Source organism: Centruroides vittatus, unplaced genomic scaffold (assembly GCF_030686945.1).
Source record: "Centruroides vittatus isolate TY-2023 unplaced genomic scaffold, ASM3068694v2 scaffold_3038, whole genome shotgun sequence".
Taxonomy (NCBI): Eukaryota; Metazoa; Arthropoda; class Arachnida; order Scorpiones; family Buthidae; genus Centruroides; species Centruroides vittatus.
This window is the reverse complement of record NW_027122698.1, coordinates 427,222-452,662: the sequence shown is the minus strand read 5'-3', so window position 1 is coordinate 452,662 and position 25,441 is coordinate 427,222. Positions and strand designations below refer to the sequence as shown.

Sequence of the window (25,441 nt, the reverse complement as noted above, 5' to 3'; positions counted from 1 at the left end):
TCCCCCTAGATTTACTCACGGCCCACAAAGGGGCGTTATCGCCCACTTTGAGAAACGCTGCTCTAGACCTAACTCAATTTGTATGTCTTTGGTATATGAATGGGTGATTTGTAAGACTGTCAGATACACGGCATCTTCTACCATCAACAGCGTAATACGTTTGTTAGTTTTCTAAAAATAACTTTTCGAGCTGCTTTCGGATTTACATAAGCCAGTACTTCCCTCGAAAAAAGTATGAGGTTGTCCTATTGTTTATCATATGGTAGGAGACACGATGCTAATTAAAAATAATTATTTAGTGTTATTAAACATCCTATAAATACTTTCAAATAGCTTAATTTGCTTATTTACCTTCGTTAGTAACACTTATCGTTGTTGAATGTTTCCGCCGTTTTTCAAAAAATATCTCGTGATTCAGTGCGCGACGTTCACTGACTCATGGGATGTTGTGAACGTGCATCGCAAAATCTTTTATTTGGACTAAAAACGTCAAACGTGTACTTTTCTTGCCATACAAGTTTAACGTTTGAACATGCGCCTCAACCTCTCTAATAACTAGTGACGTTAAACAATCTGCGGCCTTCCGGCATCTTAATCACTTGGTCCATAACATATATAAATATGTTATGGACCGGTTAATAAGGAGGGTTAATAATATAATATATATATTATATTATTAAAATGAATTACGTATTAATATTACATATATATATATAATATTTTAAGTAAAGCATTCTGAATATATTTCTGAAATTTATAACACCAGCAGAGAAGTCTGTGAAACATCAGTTGAGAACAACTGTTTAAACCATGCTTGTACATACATCAAAGGGTCACACGATAAACACTAGATCATTCAAATAAAATTTGTTTCTTTAGATATCAAAAATTTAAATCTCGAAAATTTCAATTAGTTTTTTGCTGGGAAAATTTTTTAACCTGAAATATTTCGGAAAAATTTAATTTTCAAGCCCAAAGTTTTCGTCAAGTCCGGATTTTCACAACAGTATAAATACTATTGCAGCTATTAATTAATTACAGGCAGGGTTTATGTCATTTGCTAAAAGAATCATAAAACCTTCAGTCGTACATAGCCATTCTATAGGACAGTTTTTATGTATGGATTTGATAAATTTCGAATCAGTGTACTTGCTCATACCTGACTGTGACATGGATACAAATTTCCACCATTTTCTTGAAAGTTCATCATTTTCAGTTCATTCAAAATTTCAAATTAAGGAAAGACGCTTTAATTTTTCTAAAATCAACAATTCATCAATTACAAATTCGCCTACCAAATTCAATACAGTGGTCAAATCTAGAAGAAAGTGTTCGATCTGCAAAACTTTTACAGATTCACGAAATTGAATCAATCATGAAAAACATTTGCAAAGTACCAAAATCCATATGCCATTTTAACAGCGTCGAATTCGAGAAGTTGATACGCTGTGTCCAAAAACTTCCAGGAATTACTCCAGATTCAATGGAAGAACATTTCTGGAAAACAATCATAATAGGTAAGGATGTTACAAGTAACAATCCTGCAACACGATTTGCTGAAGCAGCATTGAATATACTTGCACTACCGATATGAAATGCTTCAGTAAAAAGAGTTTTCTCTGCTGTTAACCATTTATAAAATGACACACGGTACAAATTGGGTACAACTTTTACGCGCACACCTTCACATTCGATTTTACTTATTATCCAGAGACATACGTGTGAGTGAATGCAAATTACCTGATAAATTACGAAAAACTATTAATAAGTATAATTTATAGTTTGAAAGTTCTCTATAGTTGGAAATTGTACTGTACGTTGTACGTCTTAAAATAATAGAGAACTGAAATAAAGGCTGCTAAATATGTGTTGCATTTATTTCACCTTATTTAGTTCTTAAGACTGAATAATTAATTAATATGTATGGACTACTTATAACACGATGTTGGTGTTCTAAATTTTGAAGACTGCACTTATTGAATCTAATTCTTTATACGTGTTGACTGTGGCATTTAGCTGGGGAGTTGACTACTTTTTGGCTACTTTTTAAAATTATATGGCTACAAAAGCAGAAAACATCTGGCAACACTCTGTCTCTGTTCTATCATCGTAAACGGTTGGTAGACTCGTGTATGAGTTTATTTAGTTTCGGTTACTCATTTTTTCGAGTTAGATAATTAAAATTTTTGGTAAGTACTTCTGTTTTAAATATTTTACAAATAGTAATTTCTATACAAATTTTAGAAATGTATGTTCATTTGACGCGAACGTAGGTGATGATATATTTAGAAATGCGAGAAGTTGATTATCCGTTGGCCTTTCATCACGTTATGCGTTTTCTTCTCTAAGCTGTTGAGAGTATTTGTAAACTGGAAGAACGCGTAACCATGGGAATACACAGAAATAAATTGTAATGGCTGTGATGTCTATGTGGAGTACGTGTAACGTGAGCACTCGAAAATGGTTGAATCGTTAACAATTGAATCGACTCGAACATACATTCAAATATCTGCAGTAATCTGCACATTTAGAATTTACCACGTTTTATTTGATATCTAAATTCGACCAACCATAACAATACGAACAGATTGACGTTCGTTTTTAAATAAAGTACTCCACACTTGTGCAGTTTAGGGTTACGGCTGTTTGAAAGGTTTTCTTTTATAAAAATAATTGATTCTAGACTAACTTGACTCGAACATTTCCAAAACAGGTATAATTTTTTGGAATAATCCACGTAAAATATGCTATAAACAAAAAATTGTAGGAATACTTACCGAGTGTGCACCGTTCGGAAATCCCGTGCTTAAGCTTGATTTTTCGTCGCGGAGCGGCACATCGGACGGCGGACGCGTACGAAGCGTGTCACGAGACATTTGTGGATGCTATTCGGTCACGTGACTACTCATCTCTGACGTGTTCTCTGATAACTTATTCTTTTTCCTGAACTTTGGAGACATCATGTGATAGATCATAATATACTATAGTATTTTTATTGTAATTAGAACGACTTAATATTATTATTATTGACTACATGAACCAACAAAGGCTAAGGACAATAATTATATTATCATGATAAATATTTGTTAGATGCAACATCAGATGTCTAATGTCTTTATGTAAATAAATATACAGTAGAGTATCGAATATTCGACTCAATTGGGGACTGGGGTTGGTCGTATAACCGAAAAGTATGAAAAAATACATTATTGGTATAGTGCATTAGGCCTGGTTTAAATACTAGCCTCCCTTTCATGGTCGAGCCAGTGCTGCCAGCTAAAACATGCAAAAATTTGAAAAATAATATTAAAGTAGCCAAGACATAACCAAATATTGTATCGTCACATCACTAGCGGACATTTGTATTTTCCGACTAGAACGCGGTCGGTTAATTGGGGGTCAGATAATCGATGCTCTACTGTAATTTAATTTTGTTTAAGACATGAAAACGGTTTTGTCATTTAAAAGAAAAGCAGAATTATTAGTTATATATCGCATTATCATACGTTATATATTGATTTTAATCCACATTTAAAATGTAATGTTTTAATATTTTCATTAATGATGTAGTACACTTTTATGTGTAAGTAAATTCGTTATCTTTTTAGTATTAACGGGACCGGTTTGCACTTTTAATAATATGTTTTATGACAGTTTCATATAGCTAAATGGAGTAAAAAAGTCCATAAAAATATTTGATGTATATTTCATTTTATTCAAATCGTGCCGTCGGATAGATCCGTGGTTCTCAGTCATTTTCATATCGGAGAACACTGAACTTTGACATTTTTTTCTGCGGAACACTTACATCAGCTTTAAAGCAGGCATGGCAAACCTTTTTCATATCAAGAGAGCACTCGATCTAGTACAAGGGTCGCCAAACTTTTTTATCATCGATCCGTTACAAGTTATCGAAACCTCACAATGCCCCCTACCAAATAGTTTGTTACAAGCAAAAAAAGGACTCACTATTTTAATACATTTCTTTTAATTTTGCATTTTTTTAGTTTATTGTATATTTGTTAATAAGTTTTGTATCTGACATCAGTGAGACGGATAAGCTTGATCCTTATTTCCCCCTTATCTTTAGTTTAAGCTTGATAATCTACCCCCCGTAATGTTATATCGATCTCTGGGGATCGATATCGACCACTATGGCGACTCCTGGTCCAGTGTATGACATCACTGGCATTTGCAGATTACATTCCTACACAAAAATTATTATACATTCTACTGATTTTTCCTTTGCATCAGTTTTTCATTATATATTTGATTTGTTCGCGGAACGCTTGAAGTGGCTTTACGGAGCACGGATTGAGAACCATGGCCGTAGAGAACAGGCGCCAAAGTAAAGTTATATTTTAACACCGCCGTAAAATAGAACTTGCAAATTATAATGAAATTAATTTATTGTATTATTTATGAAACCGTGCCGGTTCTTATTCTGCAACTTGAACACTAACTATATAGTGTATTTACTCGGACACATGGCAAAATTCATCACTAATTTTTCTTTAGTTGATACGTGTATTAAGTTTTGTACACGTTTCGGGCTGTTGACGCCCCTCTTCAGCCAACTTCAAATCACAGATCTTTGCAAACATAAAATTGTTTTTACTTCTCTGTACATTAATTAATTTTTGTCATCTAGTCGATCTTTTTACATCGAAGCCAGAGATTCTATTGTACAAATGAATTCTTATTGGTTTGATGCGTATGACTGTATTCATTTACATATTGATGAGGTAGATAGGCCACCTCGTGGCAAAATTCTGTTTAAAGGCATTAATTTTTATTTTATTATTTTACATAGAAATAATTTGCTTTTTAGTTTACAAATTAATTTAAAGAAATTTTTCTTATCTCTTAATCTTTAATCTTTTATTCCTTGCTTCATGTCGTAGAAAGAAGTTGCACACGTTAAATTTAAATTCTTAATTCGATCTCCTAAAGAAAGCCTGACATTACAAAAACGATATACTTTTAAAATGTTTCGAATTAAATTATTCGCAACACATTTTAACAGCTGCACCCAGATCCGCCATTTTGGAACTGCGGCTCTGCCCCGTGTGCGATGTTAAAAGACATTTAGCACCAATTGCAGCGCTTTCGTAGCGAAAGCAGCAGTGCTGATTTTATAAAAAAAAAACACCGCAAATAACTTAACGAATGCGTTATCACCATCAGGCTTAGTGAAAAATTTCATTAAAAAAGAATGTACAGCGCATTATTCAGAACACGTTCCTGTTGCTCTTTTAACAACTTATTTTTATTTACAGCATTTCAGAAAATGGAAGATACGTTACTTCAAGGACCAGAAGAAATGTGCCAAATATCACAACGCGGATATGTCGGATTAACAGAATTGCCAGAGATAATATTTTATTATATATTTCAATATCTGAAAGACGCAGAATTAGACGCATGTAGACAAGTCTGTACAGGATGGAGAGATGTTGTCGACAGAATCATGTATCACAAAATAACAATGATCAAAAGGGTAATTATTTTTCAATTATTTTCTTGGTGGCGGGTCAATTTTACACAATTCTTTTAAATGATCGAGATTACAACATGGATTTAAAAACTATTTTTTCATTTAACGAATTATCAACCATTTTGATAAACGTAAAATTCATTAAGATCAAAGTGTCAGTCTTTATCTAAATCAATTGATTGAACTTGCAGGAGAAGAAATGAAATTGAAAAACATATATTGTTGATATACTACAAGTGTGTTGGAAGTTTTCTACATTAAGATGGTTGCAATTTAATAGAAATAAAAAAATAACGCGCAACTTAAAATTTTTTATAGGTGTTACGTACAGTACATATCGTGAAGTTTGAGATTTAGTGATGTTCTGTGTTGTGTTATGTTACGTTTTCTGTAACTGTTTTAAGACTTAAAGCATTCTATAAGATGGATAATGAGAATGAATGTGGAATGCTGTCGAATTCATTACTGTGAACTATGTGTGCAAAGTGTATGCATCTGTGATAATTGTGTTCTGTCGTGAAAGGATTGAGTTTGAGTGATCGTTGTCATGTAACTTCTATCATGGCTTATTTATATAATGATAACACATGTTGAATAATAGTTTCTTGTTCAAAGTTTTAATAGTGTTGCACATTTTATAAATGTTTAAAGAATCTTTCATACTTGACTTTTAAATTTTTTATTTGTGAAGAAGTTTTCATTTAAGTCTTGCTTCATTCATTTCTTTTTCTTCTAAAAGCGTTTTTAACTCAGTGGTATGCAAATTTTTCTGTTTTCAGGCCAATTGCGCGTAATTGATAATACTCAGGTCGGCCACAAATATTTTGTATATTTTATACATACCAAAAATGGGCTTATCTTTATAGTGATGCGTCGTATATCTTTGCAAGCTGAACTTGTTTCGCTGGTCGTAGTTTGGGTTCTAAATTTCACGATTGTAACTTTTCATTAAAATTACATCAGGTAAACGGATTTTGTGTATATTTGTCAGCAGAAAATTTTGTTTAAATATTAATACGAGTTGTCGGGTGCTTTCACACAGTAATGTTCCATTTGCAAACAACGTTTTAATTTACGTTTCTCTTGATAATAACAAAAGGATTCGAAACATGGTTTGAATCGAAACTGGCTTAGAAAATGCATATGATAGAATCTTCTATCTCTTGATTGTAGAGATCTAGGCACAAATTTTTTCTTTGCAATTTACACGCACTCAATGAAATAATTATTACGATAATTTTTTTTATTTATTGTATTGCCGGAAAAAATTAAACAAACCACCGAACGAAACACTGAGATGTGTCGTCGCGTATTTAAGTCAGACTTGTCAACGCAAAATTAACGATAAAATGTTTCATTTGAGTCATAGACATTAATACTAAATTTTGTTAATTTAAAGAAGTGAAGAATAACAGAATTTTACATAGCGACTCTACAGTTTTATTGATTTATATACAGTAATTAAATATTCAATAAAACTGAGTTTAAATAACTTTTTAATATATACAAATATTTAAAAAAAACGATAGAAAGAAATAAAACACATCAATTCAATTTAATACATTAACAAAGACGTAATTATGAATTAAAGTCTTTACCTTAACAATATCAAATCCAAATAAATTTTACAATTATCAGAATTTATCGACACGATTTTAATTATCCTGATTAATTTCAATAGGAAATTCCAGTGAATTTAATCCGCGAATCAAGCAAAGTACGTCATTACGCAGGCTTCGACCACAACTTTCAATGCAATTGGTTCTTGGCACAAAAACACGAAATACTGCCGAATTCTCTAAATATAGGTGACAAAACTAAAGACTTTCGTATTCGTAACTTACGGAATTACATTTCAGAAATTTGTGGTAAGTACTTGAGTAATTTTTAGTATTCTTGTCACTTAATGTAGTAATATCTATCACGTGTTTGACACAGATGACAAAGTCACCTGGAAGGTATGCAAGGATAAAGTAGAGAAAATTTCTGCATCTTCCGAGTCTTCATCAGCAGAAGAAACCGTGGAAATACTATTATCAATATTTCCGAATATTTCAGGCTTGAATATTATTAATTATCCATTGGATCGATATGAAGATGAACTCTTGCTGTATGCGATACCGGGCGACAGTTGGAACACGCGCATGGAGCGCGTATGCCAGAAAGCAAATATATCGGTAAAAGAAACGAAATGTGTCATCGTGTATAATGATCTAGCAGCGTATTTTTACAAGAAGAACCTTAATTCAAGTGTTAGTTTTGTAAAGAAATATGTAGAAAGATGTACAATATTTCATGGGGAAAAGATAAATGCTTTTTCTCTTTGCTTCCGACACGTGAAATATAAGATTGTGAAAAAAAAATTCCAGAAGTTGAAGCGTTTCAAACGCAAAATATTACAGAAGAAATGTTTTGTGTATATTTTTGATCGTGTGTGCGATAAATGTTTCGATCCTTTAATTCGAGCTTTTAGAGAATCGTTTCCTGTCGTCAGCTTTGTTACTTTCAAGCCATGGCCCAGTTATATTTTCATTAATCCACCTGAAAACAATTATTCTTTTGATAAAGAAAACAGATGGTTTTATTACCACCGCTGTACATCTTGCTTTCTTTTTGTATGGTGGGATTGAATTCACTGTATTTAAATAAATATTTAATTTTGCTGTATTGGAAGTAATAGTAATAATTGATTCTCATTCGGATGGGACCTTGTCCCGCAATACTAGTACTATTGCGACAAGTAACCAATGATTGAAATCTTAGCGTAACCTTTAAAGGAGTAATTTCGAGCAGAAGGATATTTCTGCGCAATCTGAAATATGTGATTCGGTGAATGGCATTTTCTAATGCTAAGTGCAAAGATCCATTAATTGCGTCTTAAGTGTAAATTTATAATTACAAAATTTTCATATCTTGTTTTTGAAACATTACAATTAGTCGAATTTTTCCAGAAGAAAAATTTTTATTACGAAAATTAAAGATTAAGTTAACAAACTACAGATTTGTATAACAAAAAGATATAAAATTTTTATCGTGAAAAAGATCATACTCCATTTTACATTTCGTTGCAGCATTTAGCGAAGAAATTTCAGGAAAGAAAATATACATTTTAAAAATGAGATTATCTTTGCAGTTTATTCTCACAAATATTTGACGATTGACGAATAAAATTTTACGAAAGACGTGCAAAAATGAAATAAAAATTTTCGAGGTACAGTACATTGAAACCTTTACACGAAACATTTGAAATTATATAGAATATTCTTAGGGTGAGTTCGTTATATTCTTATACAATATTGACAGAATCAGTCATTTCTTGACAGACGTAACTGGGGTTAACTACTAATCTCTTTGTATTAATTTTAATGTAGTAAAAAGATATTTAATATATTGTAGGTCTGTTAGTGACAGGTGTGATGAATTTAAATCAACGTTATTTCGTACTGTGCAAACAACATGCACTGCTCTCTCAGAACTTGCACCATAGTTTATCAAATGGCTTTTGGGAAAGCGAGTGCAGCAAACTATTCAAAGTTTACACAACAAGAGTGGCTTTCCAGGTGTTGTAGGAGCTATTGATGGCACTCATATTCAAATTGCAGCTCCACAAATATATGCAGCTGCAAATGTAAACTGCCACGGCTACCATTCTATAATCTTGCAAGGTATGAATGAATAGAAAATTGCTACAACGTTAACAAATTTTTTTCTGTTATAAATTATGTAGGGTAGATGTACCAGTTTTGGCTAGTGTAGTACCAGTTCTGGCCAGAAAACAAATTTAACTTAAAAATATAATCACAAATGAAACAAACTTTTATTGTTAACTATGTGAACAGTTAACAATAAAAGTTTGTTTCATTGGACGGATTTGAATATGTGGTGATTATATTTTTAAGTTAAATTTGTTTTCTGGCCAGAACTGGTACACTGGCCAAAACTGGTACATCTACCCTAGTTCTATTCAGATCCTCGAATAAAAGGCTGACTTTTGATTGTTTTTAACTTTGTGAATTTTTACCTATTGTTGTTATTTGTCTTTTTTTAATTAAGGTTTTCTTCAAACCAATGTAACGGTTACTTCTATGGTTGTGTTAAAGGATTAATGGATAGAGTCAAAAATGAATATTTTTGTACATATTCTTAACTTCAGATTTGATGTTAAATATTAGTTGTAGCATTCTCGATAATAATCATACATTTACTGTTAACAAACAAAACAAATTAAAGAAAGAGCAAAATAGTAATTGTAAGATTTTCAGTTATATAGAATTCCAGTCTTAGAAAACGTGGTTTAATTCATGTCAAGGACTAATATCAGACAACTTGAAAATAAAATTCTGAATTTTTACATTTAGTAAAAAAGAACCGAGTATAAACTACACAATACAGAAACGTGTAAAACTATATTTAAAACGCGACGTTCTGTTTTCGGATAGGCCTATTTAATAGATTACGAATGCATAATTTGTTGTGTATTATTTTTAATAGTGAATCGTGGATTTGTCTAATTTAATAAAGATTTTTTCGTATTTTACCTTTGAAATTGTCTGCTATTATTCCAATAATAGATTAAATACGTTAATTCAAGCCATTATACTGTGAATCTCTGAGGTGTAAAAAAGGATGTAAGACAGACTCGAAAATTTAATAATTTTTGTAAATAGTCATAATTGAAATTTAATTAAATACGTTGTTATTTATTTCACAGTATGATAGTATGATTTTTTAGTTTATGTTCTTCTACAAAGAATAATTTTTTACATAGAGCGTAACTTATTTGGAATGATGGTTGTGTACGACTTTGTCTACTGGACCGTTTCGACATATCACTGGTTTCTAAATGCAATTTTCTTGATTATTGTACAAAACTTTCAGAATTATTTTATTATATTTATATTTTTATGGGCGATATTGAGAGAAAGTTTTCGTTAAGTATTCTAACACAGAATAAGGAAAGAATGAATTCACTATTACATTTTAATATTTAGAAGTAAATAGTTAGCTTGATGAAGAGAAAGCTAACTAATATATTAGCTAACTTTCAAAATACGAATCAGGATTTTATTCTTTACTTTTGCCAAACTTTAGCCAAATGTTTCGATTTATTTGCAAATTTTACAGTTGTACATTTGGAAAAAGATAAGTAAAATCATCATTTCTTTGCAAAACGACAAATACTAAAACACTCCCAATGAATTAAGAAAAAGAATGAGACTTGGTAGTATTTTTATGCAAAATTCTCTGATGTATGTTCTCAATTATTATTAATCTACACAGAATAATCCACAGACGTGAATATTTGAAGTAAAAGAGTTTTCTATTTAAATAGCACATTTGTTTTGTTAGAGCAAATTGTTTTCTGTTAAGGTAACCGTTATTTTAAAAACAAATTACGAATTATTATTACACTTATTATTATGCGTGTAACAATAAGAGTGTTGTTATATTTAATTTTGTTTAAAAAATGTTTCCATTATAAATCATTTTGGAAAGGAATTGGAAACAGCTAAATTTTTTTTATTTTTCTAACAGTTAACACTAAACATCTTATATACTTAAAACCTACAATCAGAAATTATTCCAGTCATCTATCAGATAGAATAATAGTGTAGAAAGTTTATCTTTATACACTTAATAAAAGAAACATCTATAATGAAAAGTAATAAACAAAGTCTTACTTAAACTTATCTCGTCTACTAGTATTTTATCAATTAACTAGCAAGTAAGCCCGGCGTTGCTCGGAAAAAGTAACGATAGCGAAGGTTAAGATTATTACGTTATAGTCGACCTTACCCGTTTTCACAGAATCCAAGAAATTCTGTAATTAGTCTGGACCTATTAGACCCATCCAAAAATATGTTCGATTTCCCGCTAAAACGAAAAAAACTGCATCTGCATCTTGCATGTCGCTTTCTCTGAACACTTCCATTGTTTGACACTTCCATTGTTTCTCAACACTTCCATTGTTGATGGAAGTTTTAAGTCTTAATCCTGTCCCTCTCCCTCGTGGGGAAGAATTTCGAAAAACCCGTTCTTAGTGTGCGTTTTCGTGATGTACCCTAACTGAGTACCAAATTTCAACTTTCAATTCGTAACTGTTTGGGCTCTGCGCTGATTATTATTATTATCAACTCGTCTCGATTATATATATAGACAGGACTTATACTGAATTTTTGGATGCCGTAATTGGGTCTTACAGATCAGAAATAATGTTTATTTAAATCTCATGGTAATTTAAATAAGTTCAGATTGACGCACGTATTAATTGAACAAGTAAAACATGTTCGAACTCGAATGCGTTTGTTGTTTCGATATAATTACGTCACGGTCAACACTAAGCGACCATTTCAGGAATTAAAGTGACTCATCTTACACAGAAACGTTTGGTAATCTGATTTTTTTTTTTTTTTAATAATACGCATCACTCTGGTCCATAGATGCGAAATTAAACTAATTTTAAGGAATTTAAACTCTTTTTAAAAAATCTAAAATTTAGATTCAACACACATCACATCCTTCAACGTTACATCAGCAGAAGCTATTAATTATAAATATGTCGGCCCAGATAATCGCAATTTTCGGCTAAATGTGTGTAAACAAATAGGCCTCTTAATGCCTACAGGAACGAAGTGTTAAAAATTACAAAAAATTGAATATGTTTAAATACGCAAAATTTTATTTTAAAAATATTGTTTATAAATTGTTGATTAAATTATTAATAAACGGGAAATTTTTTAACAATTCATCGAAATAAAATTTGATGCCGTGAAATAATGTCAAGTCTCTAAAATAATTTTCAGATTTTGTATTTCGAATTTATATAAGTAAAACAATATATGAACTCTCTCTAAAAGTACAAGTAGACGCGGAAGTAAAAATTATCACTTTCTTCTTCAATGATCCCGTCTTTAATCAACTTCTCTTCAAATAACACCCCCTCCGATTGTTCGGGAGTAGCAAAAGTGTCTGCTGATCGTAAAGGTAAATTTATATTGTGAAGGAGCCAGTGATCTTGAGCAAAAACTGCGCACAGACGGCAAGTCGAATTTTTCCCGACGAATATTGGTTCAACCAACTCGACTTTTCCTAGGGAAATTGCAGAAAGATTCCAAATGAAAAACACCGTTTTCTACCGAATTTATGTAGCCATAGATATGCAATGGTATGTATTTTATGTTAAGAGTTATGGGAAGATCGAGATTAGTGACGAAACAATCTTCCCTCACAAATACCTCAGTGCTGAATAATGTAAATGGTTTCTTAGTTTCTTCGGTTACGCGAGGGAATTCTTTAATATGTTTAAACTCAAATAGAGATGCGTAATTTAAAGATTTGCTCCTGCATCTGTCGTTTGAGTTTTTGCTGAAATAACTCGGGTAATCTGAAACATTTTTGGTTTCCTTGCAGACGAGAATGGATTTTTCTTCTTCTTCACTAAACAAATTGAGTTTGAATACTTTGTTAATTAATTCCCATTTGCTCATGGCTAAGAATCTGATTTTTTCAAGAAACGGTTGCAATTCTTCTCGATATTTTTGTTTCTTGGCGTTTTCATCCATTTGAACGAATGATGTTCCAATCTCTCGTTTGGTCTTCTCTTCGATCCACTTGTAGACGGCCAGAAAATATATCCACTTCGTCCATATTTGTGTATAACGGACGAGACACTAACCTGTCTATTGTCGTAGTTTCACAGGATTTGAAGTCTTCTCCCTCGAATATCTCTGGCCAATACGTATCGAAAATTTTCCAGCAACTATATTCCATCTGAGAGAGATTCATTTTGCACGCAAAATCGTAAATTGCGCATACATTTTTCTTACTTAACCGACCGATAATAAACTTTTCGCATTTCCTGCTTAAAATTCTAATTGAATATTTTCTGCTCAAGTCATACAACTGGAAAGCGTTGTCCAAAGATTTTAACTGAGGGTCATTTGTACACAAATAGCTGCAAGATAAGTAGGAAATATATTTATGAGAACGCGAATATTTTTACTTTTGTATTTTAAGACACAGCATATTAAGATTATCTTACTTAACGACCCGAGCGACAACTTCTGTCGGGTATGGCAATTTCAGAATCCTCGAACTTTTTTGACATTCCATTATAGATTCCAGCTGTTCGTTGCGAATTTTATTAAAAGCGGATGAAGAAATAATTATTTTACTCCCGTCTGATGTTACAAGTTCGATTGTCTCTGAATCCATAATGTGAACAGCTGGAACTAAATAATACTTTAATAGCAATGAATAAGAATAAAATTGCCAATTGTTACAGTTTTATTATGACGACGTGTAAAGAGAAAACGGAATTTTGATCAAAAATTGTAGTTTTCATTGTAAATTTTCTTGCCCTGTTTTCAATGACAAACGTATTTTATACAATTCCTTTGCAGATTTGGTCAGACCCACAAGGGAGACGGTCAGGTAGAAAAAGACGAGGCCCGACATATTTGAGACAGCCCACTGGTGAAAAATTTCTGGGGATATTCACTCGGATTTGATAGCAGGTTTTCCAGGCCTGTAGCTTGAAGTTTAGTTCCCTGGAATATCCGTTCAACATCAAAAACCTGAAGAAGGAAATGAAAATGTGAAGAAGAGTGAATAGCGGAGGCGCCCGTAAACTTGGGCACTTGGGTCTCATACTTTCTCTTCTTTGTTTTTGGGTTGCTTTTTTTAATCCTCAATGGAGCTTTAAGAATTTATTTTATTTTGAAATTAGTTGCTCATTTTTATTAAAGAAAATATTTTTTACTAATGATAAAATAAAAATAGAAATTATTGTTATTAATGGAAAATTTGTTGTAGTGGGTGGTGATTGTTCGGTTGAATAATGAGGAACCATATTTGATTTACGCAGAAACATCGATTGATTAACTGTTGATCAAGAATTCTTGTATTATACATATACACAGTCAAACCTCTAGTTTCGAAGTTAACTCGTTCCTAAAAGTTGTTCAAAAACTAATTTTTTAAAAATATAAAGAAAATGTTTCCATAAGAAACAGTGTAAAATGGATTAAGCGGCATAAAAATGCCGATAAAGACAATATAATATTAGTTTTATCTAAATTTATATCTATATTTACTCTATATATATATATTAAAAGCAAAATATTTCGTCACCGCCAACTGAACCAAAAACTAACACTACAAATAAGTAATAAAAAGAGAAATTCAACTCTGCCTGCATGAAATATAACCAAACCAACGAAAACGGAAAACAACTATGTTATCCACACGCCCCACAATACTATGTTTTAATTGATTTGATGATTTTATTTTGAATTTTACTTCACTTTCAGTTTCGAGGTAAAGGCCAGTTTTAATTATTATTTTTAAATGTAATTATTTGGGGCTATATAATACATTGGTATGCAAAACTTAAGCAACAATATATATATATATTTTGCCGTAAATTTGCAAGAAATCACCCGTAAGGAATTAAATTCAGAATAAAAAGAGGCAGTATTTTGTACTTAAAAGATGAAGATAGCATACTAGCACAAAAATCAATAGATCGCATACAGCAGGGATGAGCAACACGCGGCCCGCAGTAATATTTTTGCGGCCCACGTGGAATAAAATATGAATAAATATATCAATTTCCCAGCTTAAGGAAGTACTCAACAAAAATTCAAACGTTATTTTCTGCAACTTATGTTTGTGAATATTTTTATCGCAATGAATTTAGTAAAACTTAATACAAGAAACTGGCTAAAAAACACATCGAAACATATATTTATATCTATACTAGCTGTTACCCGTGACTTCACCGTTAGTGGTCATCAATGGTAACGGCAACCGATTTCCACAAAATATTTCCCTACTTTTTACCGTTCGATTCGAAGTGCCAGAGTTATCTTTACCAAAGAAAGACTTCTGAGAAAAATATTTGACTGATGTATTTATTATTTGGCGCAAATTTTCTATATCTCAGCTGTTTCTTTCGAATCCGAAGTAAAACAAAAGGATGATTTGGGAATATAATTGTAATTGCTTCGATAGATTCTTGTTTTAAAAATAGATTTCAGAATTTGACAGAAAAAATAATTTAAAAATCCAGCAACGAGTTGCATAAATTTCCCGGCTGTTATGTAATTTTATTTAAAGAATAACTTTTATATTATTAACGACAATAAATAAAATTGTATGTGGCGTCATCTGTTATGAGGTTTTATATTTTTATTACTGTACAATTAAAAAATATAACAAAAACTTAATTTTAAGGCTAGGAACGAGTTTTATAAAAAATTAAAATTGTTAATAATGGGCAAAATCTGTATGTTTGACCCTTCTGGAAATATGAAACACGGCTCCCTTCTGTCTTCCATTCCAACACTTTCCATCGTTATATATACATAACAGCCAGAAAGTAAAAGTAAATGGTTTATTTAGAAATTATACTGCAGGAAAGAAATATTGCATACTTTTTTCCTTGTTATACGAGTGTATACATAGTTAAATGTGTATATTGAGACCCATAAAGATACCAGTAAATACGATTTTAAAAACAATTTTTCTCTAATTTTAATGTTCATTTTTAATTTCGAAATAAAAAGGCGTAAAATCTGGACTTTCGAAATGTCTCAAATTCCGAAAAGTACTTCAATTTTCCTTTCATAAAAATTGTATAATGCATATCTTTATCCTATAATCTGATAGAATAGGAGGCAAATGTAATTGTAATTTTGATAGCATAAAAACTCTTTCTCAATTCCAAAACATGTTTGTTTCCATAACTTTTCTAACAGTATTTTTCATTTTAAGTTTGTAATTAACTATTTTAATAAAGTTTCAAGAGAAAGTCAAAAGAAATGAATAAATGGTAAATTTCGAAATTATATTATTACTTCCAAGTTTGAAACATTTACTATATTTATGTTAATTAATTAAGATTCTGTCGGCTATGGCGTTTGATGTGAGAATTCAAATTGCTTTTGTCAGCGAACTTTCGTAAACAATAATTGTACTTAAATGGCTTCTCTCTAGTATGAATTCGAAGATGCTTTACTAGATTTTGCTTATGTATAAAGATTCGTTTGCAATAGTCGCAGGTAAAAGGATTCTGTCCGAAATGAATCCTCAGGTGGTTTCGTAGATGTGATATGTGATTGAACGTTTTACCGCATAACTGGCAACAGAACGATTTTTCTTCTGTGTGAATCCTCCTATGGCCTTCAAAGTGTGACTTCCAACAGAATTCTTTGCCACAATTTCCACAGATAAACTTCCTCTTTTTCAAATTTCTACTATTAGTTCACACTCTCCCTATATATCTATACTAATGTATACAGAGGTAACTAAGTTTGGTTGTAACAGGTAATCTCCGAATCTACTCATCCGATTTCAAAAATTCTTTCACCAATATTTAGGATGGACCTTCAGGGTGGACATAGGCTATATATTATTCCGTTAAACATTCATATAAATTAAAAGATATCATCTAGGATTAAGGCTTTTATGTCCAACAGATGGCGCTAACTCCGACGACCTAAGTTTGCTTTTCTGTGAGGCATTATGCCTTTCTGTGAGAATGAACTAAAGCAGATCATTTTCTATCTATCTATATAAATAAAATATAACGTTCGTTTGTTCCTACCAATTCCTTTGAAATTTTGATGCAACATTGCATTCAAATACGCACGTGTTTTTATATAATATACATGTCGAAATTCCCCCCACTGGGGGAGATGGACAAGATTAAGGCTTACCGTGAAGAACTCGGCTTCTATTATACTATTTTAGATGCTGTTTTTTGCGTTTTAATAAGGTATGTCAAGAGAGTGTACACTAAGAAAGGATATTTTGAAATCCCCCCCATGAAGGAAGTGTTATACATTTATAATAGATACATTTTGAGCCACAACAACGCGTGGCCTGGTCTGCTAGTATATATATATATATATATTTATTTATTTATTTATTTGTAGTGGATGTTAATTTAACTTGTAGTGGATGACAATTGATGTTAATACAGTTTTTTTCAAATATTAATTCATTAATTAAATGTAATTAATTAATATTAGGATTAAGGATTTTATGTCCTAGGCGCTAAGTCCGACGACCTAAGTTTGCTTCTCTGTGAGGCATCATGCTTTTCTGTGAGGATAAACTGAAGCAGATCACAATATACATATTTATATTAATTGTAATTATTTAATAAAAAGTAATTAATATAAAATTCTTTTTTCTTGACCTAAGTAGGAATTTACTTTAATTTTTTTTATTATTATTATTATTTGATAGACTTTGATTTGCGAAATCTACGAAATATAAAATATTAAACTTAAATGTTAATTACTACGAATGCAGAAAAAAATACTTCTGCACATCTTGGAAATAATTACTCAACAAAATCTTAACAAATAAATCTAAATTTAATCAAAGATAAAGGAGATTTGGAACAAACAACTCAGCGCTTGCTTTACAAAAAAACACGAAAGAACAGTTTTTAAAAATTTTCCCGCTTCCTGTTGTTAAAAACTGTTCAATGTTTATTCATCAACACAATCTTTACAGCAAGTTTGTTGAAAGGTAGAATGTTTTTAATTTCAAATCCATATTTTCAGAAGTAAGTATTCGATTGTTTTTTCCAATTTTCAGTTCTGTTTTCTAACGTTTGACGAAAATTCTTCAAGAAAAATGTAGAAATTAAATATATAATAAAGAATTAGTAAATTTCATTTTTTTCCTCAATTGAAAAAACATTTGAAAAAGTATTAAATGATTAACAACAAAAAATCTTAAATATACAAAAGATATTTGGCAATAATTAAATCAGCTGTAAAATCTGAAAAAATGAGATGCAATTATTTTAATGCTTTTAACGGTGAGCTAAAATAAAGTGATGTCACTTTCTGAGAATTTCGATAAATTAACACTAAGGGCCAATTTCTTCTTTGATTCAAAAGCAACAATTCATATCCACGATACAGACAAAACATTAATCAAAACCTTTCAGTCACGTCGTTAGGATGAGGTACTGTACAAGAAAATAAGGAAACTAGTTCATTTTCTTCTTTACATTCAGTAAATATTTACTAAATTTAGGAAATTCGTGTATCTATTTACTCGATTATCGAATAAAATAGAAAACATTTCGTATGTAATTCGAATACTTGAAAAAATCCACGTGAAACATTCATGGATTCAATGTTGTTTGTATTTTCGCTTTTTCCAATAAACGTTTTTCATTTCCTAATTACAAAAGTCCATATTTATAACATTTTATAACTGAAAAATTTTTAATTCTTACGTCAAATGAAAGTATTAAGACGTTACTCATAACTGCCAGTTACAAGTTTCAAAAAAACTTTGGCACCACTAAAAGTAAATTGTAATTTTCATGTTAACCTCTTGAGATCCACTAATAGAAAAAAAACTGTTTTTTTATTGAAGTTTTGTTATATTATTGACCTTTGGGTGTCACTTTTAGTAAACTATCATTTTTTTTTAATTTTTTTGTTTTCGGTCACTAAAAAATGGCATGTGTCATATATGACACAATGGGTCTCTACCTGTACAAAATGCAAACTGTCCTGTTCATGTAAAAATGGTTTATTTGACTGTTTTTGTACAATAATTGACATTTTATATTTACATATGACATGCTTTGAAGCAATTTTTATTTGTCACAAGGCACAGATGGATTTTGCATTTAATACAGTATACTGTAGCTCATACACTTTTATATCAGTGCATTTGGCAGCAGTGATTTTTGCCATTTGTAATGATTTCTGGTATGTGTTTTGCTCCACTTTTGCATTGTATTTTTCTGGGATGTAGAGTTGGAGTATTTTTTATTATTTTCCTTTTCTTTGTCATCTTCACTGTTCATTTTTTTATTTTCTGTACTATCTGAATGTAATAGCCATTTTGACACTTTTACTTTAAATTTTAAATATTGAAGTGTGTTTTTCTTCCTCTTTTTTTATTGCTCTGCTATCTCTTCTGCAGGCTATCCAAAAATTGTTTTCATTTCATCAGCAGTAAAGTTCAAAAGTTTTTCCAGGTGAATCAGTGATATTTGATTTGTGCATGTCACCATCAAGCAATGACATCAAAGAGATTCTCAAGAATATAATTCAAGAAATATTCTTCAGACTCACACTCCTTACCCTTTCAGGGTTCTTCCTGAAATGCAACAGCTGGTAGCAAGGGCTTAAATCTATTTGTATGGCGCCATGGTGAAGTCTGTTACTGAACTGATGTCAAGAAATCTTCCTCTATTTACATAGCTGAAGCATCATTTTCATCATCGTCAAATGTATCATCTAATGACTTACATTCTTCAAGACAGTTTGGTTGATAAATGTTCTGACTGGTTTAAATGTTTGGTCACTGTCTTCATCACTGGATCCAGCATTCCAGTCCACACAAATTTCTATCAATATCAACATATTTTTTCCTTATTTCATCTGTTGACACTGAAAAATTTATAATATCAATGATTTAGTTTTAATATATGATTTATGATATTAATAATTTATAAATTCTTAACAAACAAAATCCTGCAAACCAGATAAATAACTATACAAAAACAAATCACAGAAATTAATTTATTCATTTATTAATAAAAATAAATAATCATTTTTATTAATAAATTAATTTAATAAAAAATGAAAATAAATAATAGAATACATATTGATGACTAAATGACAAAATAACTATAAAAGTAAATAACTTGCCAATATGAAAACAGTTCATAGGCTGTAATGTAATTATTGTAACACTAAGAACCAACGTGTCATATACGACACATTCAAAAGTTAGCTCATCTTATGAAATACTGTTATTAATACAGTTTTTTAAAAATACTGTTATATAATCTTAGAAGTCTCCTGAACAAAAACACGTTTAAATTGTAAAATTATAATCAATAGTAATAGAGAAAAATGAATACTTACATGAAACAGTCATATTTGTGATCACTTCCAAAAACGTGTGCTCAGACAATCACTTATTTTCTTTACTAGTGACGTATCTGGCGTCACTATATTTTCCTTCATCTCTATCACAGTGGGATGCATGTGGTCTAATAAGCTTCACTAAACTCTAGTGATGAAAGGAATAACTAGCCTAATTGTTTAACAAGCAAAAAAGAAAAGCTGCTTCTCATTCTTTGAAAGGAAAATTGTGTGTCATATACGACACTCGGCATCCCAAGAGGTTAAATTACGGATGCATCTAGAGGACAAGCATCTAATCAAGACAATGGCAAACTTCTTTTTCCATTAAACAAATTTTGTCATAGGCTTGCGTGCGTAGCTGTTGGTCTTGCATAATAGTAAGGCTAATGGACAAATTTCTAAAAAAACAAATACTTCTAACGTTCTTATGTTCGCAGGTTAATGGAACTGTATTATGTTATAAGAAGCATCCATTTGTCATGTGTTCATTATCATACAGGGTTAAATAATTTGGCATTAGTTATTGGATGTCAGAAGAGGTTACCAATGCAAGTCAAATAACACCGAGTCTCCGAAAAATATTCTATCGAAGAACTTTTATATGTTCGGTTTCAACGTATAACGCAATGTCTTTAATTTTATATAACTGTTTTCTTTCTTTTTACGTATATTTGTTAATTTTGGGGATCGACAACAATCGTCTTTTGAAACTTTCCTACTCACTTGTAAAAATAAATAAATAAATAAATAACGTAATGTGCATAAATGTTTGTTAATTAATTATAAAACCGTTCTTTTAACTCGTTTAATTTGTTTCTTTAAAGATATTAAATTTTTTGGGATTAATAGAAAATAATGATGATTTTAATGGAGAAAACAATAAAAAATTTTCTATTTTGTCACCCTGATCTCCGAAGCCCAATTGACGGTTTCATATTAATGTCGTATACTTTTCTTTCTATCTGACGGTCTAGATGATATTTTCGATGTATTCTTGAATTTCCAGCTTGTTTGATAAAAAGCCATGCGAAACGACAACGTAGGCGATTTTTGCACGCTGTTACCCAGTAAGTGGGCCAAGGGTTAATCCCTCCTGACCACTTACTCGGCAACAGTCTGCAAAGACCGCCCACTTTGTCGTTTCGGATGGCTTTTTATCGAGTGGCGAAAGAGGTGAGCGAGTCGACAGATGGTTTGGAGTGACAGGAGACAGATTTAACAAAATAATTAAGCATTTATTTAATAACTAAATCTACATTACAGGGAACTGACTATATAAGTTCTAAGATTAAATGCAGTTACGAGCTATACTATTTACACAAAATTGGCGACTAAAGTCGAAACTATGACGCGTGCCTTATCTGCGTATCAGAGAGAAAGTTTACAACGTATAGTCCCGAAATACCTCGAGGACGAATATGGAGAGCAGTATGCGACGATCGTACAAGCGTAGAAGCGGTAGTAGTCCTCGGTATCCTCCAACCGATGTCTTCTCCCTTTAGCTGGATCGGGTCCGCTGTATGGAGGTCCGGGAGTCGAGGTGTCACTATCACCAATTATAACTTCCTATGTCGATCGCCCCGAGCTTCCGGTAGCTCTCGCTTCTGACTCATTGTCGTAAGAAAGGGGGTCACGTGATCGTCAAATGTTGACCATAACGGTGCATTCTTGACACCAATGTGTCAACTTTCCCATCTGTTTGTTATCACAAACGGTGACCTCCGATATAATTCTCGCAACGAGCGTTTTTTTCTATCGGATTTCTTTACAATTAAATTTCCAACAACTGCGTTAAATTCGCGGATTTCACACTAGGGTGTTAGTAAATATGTTAAACAGTTATAATGTATGTTGTACGCTTTATACAGGTGGATAACCGAAACTATTACGTCTCAATTCCCTCGTACCAAGAAGCTTTCTTACCCCCTTTATTCTACTTTAACACTTTTATATATTTGTGAGTGTCTACTTTTTTTATATTTTCTGGTGTAAATGTAAAAATATTCAGATATTGCCTCTGACAAATTTAACGATACACATCATCAAGGCACATTAATTTTATTAATTAGAAGAATAAAACATAAATGTTAACGATTTGTGCTTTAATACGTTCAATAATTTTAACAATTAGGCCTAAATAAGTTAAAGCACAAAGACACTTTTACACAAATCATCACAAGTAGATAATTTAAACATTTTTGTTTTAAATTAATTTTCTTAAATTTATTCTGTTCCAGAAGAAATGTAACAAAGTGGTGGAAATAATCAAAAACTAATCCAAGCACTCGTTACGCTTTTATGGTTATAACAATTACTGTAAGTCCACAGAAAACCTGCAGACAAAATTTTAAAAACATTCGATCGTACCCAAAATAAACTGCAGGTTTCGTCTAGATTTATATAAATTTTAGAATTCTCTTGTGAGAAAATAATAGTTGAAAAGATAAAATTTGTTTTATAAATACGATTTCGTCTGTCGTTTTTCAAATGACTTCTTTTTTTCAATGGACCAAGCAACTTTCTACTAAATTCTTATTTAATAGCGTAATTTATTCAACACATTTCTTCTAACAGATTAACTTCATAAACAGAAATTTTTAAAATATTCAAGGAAAAAGAAGAAGAAAATTGGTCCTTTCTGCAGTTTCTCCTGAAAGAATATTAATAATTTCAATGTTCACTTAAAAACATTTTTATTTAAAATTAAAATGTAAAAATTTGTTGATATTTTAATTTTATTTGATATCCTTTTTTCTGTAAATAATAAACACATTTCGATAACATCCAAAGAATTGTTCTGCATCCGAACAAACGGCCTCTGCTTGGCCAATGTTTCCCATAGTCTAACCGATCTGTGTTTCCCAAACTAAAGTATTGCGGACTCCTAGGATCTTAAATTAGTTTCGAAGGATTGCCCTAGTGTTCACAATGTTGGTTTATTTTACAATATAAGTTTTTTTTTATCATTATTTGTGCTATATCAAAATATAATATAAAACCGAGTTTACGTGCTTAGTTATAGACACACAGTCACATTGATATGCTCTATATATGTATGATGGTATGCAGACCTCACTTGATTTTGATGAAGTCAATGGAATTCGTTGGTTTGAAAACTTGAACGCAGCCATAGATGCTGTATTGTTTATACAGCATCTATGGCTGCGCTCAAGTTTTCAAACCAACGAATTCCATTGATACGTATTTAACTTTGATGCAGCACAATCCACGATGTTATAATGTTTTCAAACGTATGTATTATCACTACTCTAATTAAAAGGACACCCTCATAACTGAAGGAGGAAATCTGCTGCATAGATTATACAGTAGAGAACTCTTACAGCTTAGCAACAACCGTATCATGATGTTAGTTTTAATTTTAATACGAAATTTCCCATAATTAATACAGTAAAGCCTATTTAAGAGCAATAGCCACTGGAAGCTTCTGCTTTGTCAAATTTTATTAACTAAACTAGACGGGAAACGTAACAGAAGTGCTGTATCGCCACAGCTACTTTACAGACACGACAGTAGTGTCTTATCAAAGAAAATATTACGGTGGTGTATAACTGCATTCACTACAAAATCTCCATTACTTCGAGATCGTAAATTACACTTAATTATTCAGAATAAAGCCGCAGTTGCATCGAGATATGTGGTATTAATAAACGTTTTAAAATACAGATAAACATCGGCGGGCCGATTGCATCGAATTCCGCAAGTTACCACTGGTTGCTAGGGCAAACAGATACAAAATATGGGAAATAAATGTGTAATGAAACAAATATTAACACCCTTTTTTGCATAATCTAAATAGCATTAGTGTCAGGATGACTGATAAGTGTAGAAAAGCAGGAAGACTGAAGCATTTCTCTAAGTGTAATTTTGCTTTCCATTTTTTTACTCTAAACCTCTAACACTATTTTGTAAGACAATTAATTTTTCTGGTCAGTGTTTATAATAGGACGTCGAAGCATTTGACTCCGTTGGGACACTGATATAATGAACTCGTGTTAATTCAAATTCAGTGGCATTTTGTTTGAACATTTAACTGTTTTAAAAGTGATTGACGAAAACATGCTAAATCGATTAACCTTTATCAACGAAACGTAAAGAATTAAAATTGACATATTACTTAACATACCTTCTTAAATATCGACCACTCTACTTTCTTCGTTTCAAACACGGACACACCACAGATGAAAACTTGCGAAGAAAATGCCAAAAAATGTCCATGCAGTTAGCAGTTTCCTACAAAGAGTATAAAGATTAATTAAAAGAATTTCAAATATAAAATTTTACAATTATTTCGATTACAAAAACAATTTCCTATAATTGGATATTTAATCATGTGAACGAGTATAAAATTTGGTATTGGAAGAGAGAAAACGTCATTTGTAAGGAAATTAAGTAACTTTACTGATTTCCACTTAATATTTAAATTTTTGCAATCAGAATATATAAATTATTTTAAAACTGAAAACAAATTTTACTTCCTTTAAAGTATTTAACGATTTCGTACATAAAAAAAATCGAAATCTGAACTCCGAAATAAAATCGAGAGTAAAAATTTTAAAAAAAAAGTGAATATGGGTTTATAAGTCTAAACTAATAGAATTATAAAATATTTTGTTACTTCTTTCTCGTATTTTTCGATGGGTTCGGCTGTGAATAAAGATCCATCGTCCTTATTTTCGCTATCTTTGCATTCAGTTAAGCCTTGAAACTCATGAATTTGTTTCTGTTCATCATGATTCACTAAAACAAACAATTTATATTTTAAACGTCGTGATTATTTAAACTTAATGATAATAACAATAGTATATTTTTAATTCTAATTGTGCTCTTTCCAATAATACAAAGACTCCATTTTCTGCTTTGCACGAGTCAAAATGACTTTCAAGACTTTAGGATTGGCGGAAAAGAAGAAACTACGCCATTATGTATAAGAATTACTTGCAATTCACGTAGTAAATATTCATTCAAAAATAAATTGTATTTTCTTTTTATATAATATTAAATATGT

The 25,441-nt window shown here is 31.2% G+C and overlaps 1 protein-coding gene and 1 long non-coding RNA gene across 2 annotated transcripts in view; both read right to left on the bottom strand.

Annotated features, from left to right (window-relative positions):
* LOC136988014 (uncharacterized) overlaps positions 1 to 25,441 on the bottom strand; it is a 234,304-nt gene that overhangs the window by 202,756 nt on the left and 6,107 nt on the right. The gene's annotated exons all lie outside the window — the stretch shown is intronic.
* On the bottom strand, positions 12,298 to 13,937 carry LOC136988019 (uncharacterized). The gene is made up of 3 exons (XR_010882712.1): positions 13,872 to 13,937; positions 13,539 to 13,728; positions 12,298 to 13,451 (listed from the first exon to the last, which is right to left on the bottom strand). It is a non-coding gene; the product is annotated as an uncharacterized lncRNA (long non-coding RNA).